Source organism: Mus pahari, chromosome 8 (assembly GCF_900095145.1).
Source record: "Mus pahari chromosome 8, PAHARI_EIJ_v1.1, whole genome shotgun sequence".
Taxonomy (NCBI): Eukaryota; Metazoa; Chordata; class Mammalia; order Rodentia; family Muridae; genus Mus; species Mus pahari.
The window spans coordinates 6,550,824-6,551,969 of record NC_034597.1 but is presented as its reverse complement, the minus strand read 5'-3'; the positions used below and the strand labels follow the sequence as shown (position 1 = coordinate 6,551,969).

At 43.2% G+C, this 1,146-nt stretch overlaps 1 pseudogene; it reads left to right on the top strand.

Annotated features, from left to right (window-relative positions):
* Positions 1–1,146, top strand: part of LOC110325706 — a 193,698-nt pseudogene that overhangs the window by 37,956 nt on the left and 154,596 nt on the right.

Sequence of the window (1,146 nt, the reverse complement as noted above, 5' to 3'; positions counted from 1 at the left end):
CCATGTGTATCTCACTGACATTTCTGACCATGTGCATCTCACTGACATTTCTGACCATGTGCATCTCACTGACATTTCTGCTGTGATTTCGGTTCCCTTTCCCTTAACAGATGGATCTGTGAGGGACTTAATAGTTTTATAAATGTGTTTTCTAAACCCAGATTCTAATCCTTATCCATTCCTGATGACACTTCCTTGGCATTTTCCAGTGGGTCAGATTCTGAGGTCTGGCATTTGCTATGCCTTCTTGGACAGCAATATTTCATGTTGTTAAAGACAACCGATCATTATCCATCAGTGTTTACTCTTGTTTAAGATCTGTCCTGGCTGCTGTATTTTGTTAACTTATCATAAGCTAGGGTCATCTTGGAAAGGGAAATCTCAATTGATAATTGAGATAATACCTCCCTCAGATTGGTATGCAGACAACTATGTGAAAGGATGTTCTTGACTAAATATTGATGTATGAGGTCCTAGTTCACTGTGGGCGATGCCACCTCTGGGCAAGTGGTCCTGGGTTGTATAAAAACCAAGCCGAGTAAGTGATGGAGAACAAGCTGATAAGCATCCTCCTCCATGGCCTCTGTGTCAGTTCCTGCTTTAGTTTGCTGCCTTGAGTCCTTGCTCTGACTTCCTTCATGATGAACTATGATTGGGATTTATAAATCAAACCGGCCCTCTCCTCCCCAAGTCGCTTTTGGCCACAGTGTTTATCATAGCAATAGAAAGCAAACCAAGAAAATTATGTACTTCAGACTCACTAACCTGTACATCCAGGGTTTGCTCTGTTTTCCTAATTTTATGTCCACAGAGAACCTTGCAGTTGTTTCAGTCTTGGTGCCCTTAGGCTTGTCCCTCTGTGAGTAATGAGCCCAGAGTAAGAGCTGCATTGAGCATGGTATTTAAGCGGAAAGGCAGAAAGCCCTTCATGCCTCAGACCATAAATGTTGTAACAAATGTTTCTCAAGTGATAGAATTTGGGAGAATCTGGGTGTTCTTGGATGACAGGAATGGGAAATGGGGTTGCCTAAGGCAAAATGGTGATCTGGTTTAGGGGCTCAGGCATTGCTTTGAGGTTCCTTGGCAAAGCAGGAAGGATGTAGGGTGTGTGTGTGTGTGTGTGTGTGTGTGTGTGTGTGTGTGTGT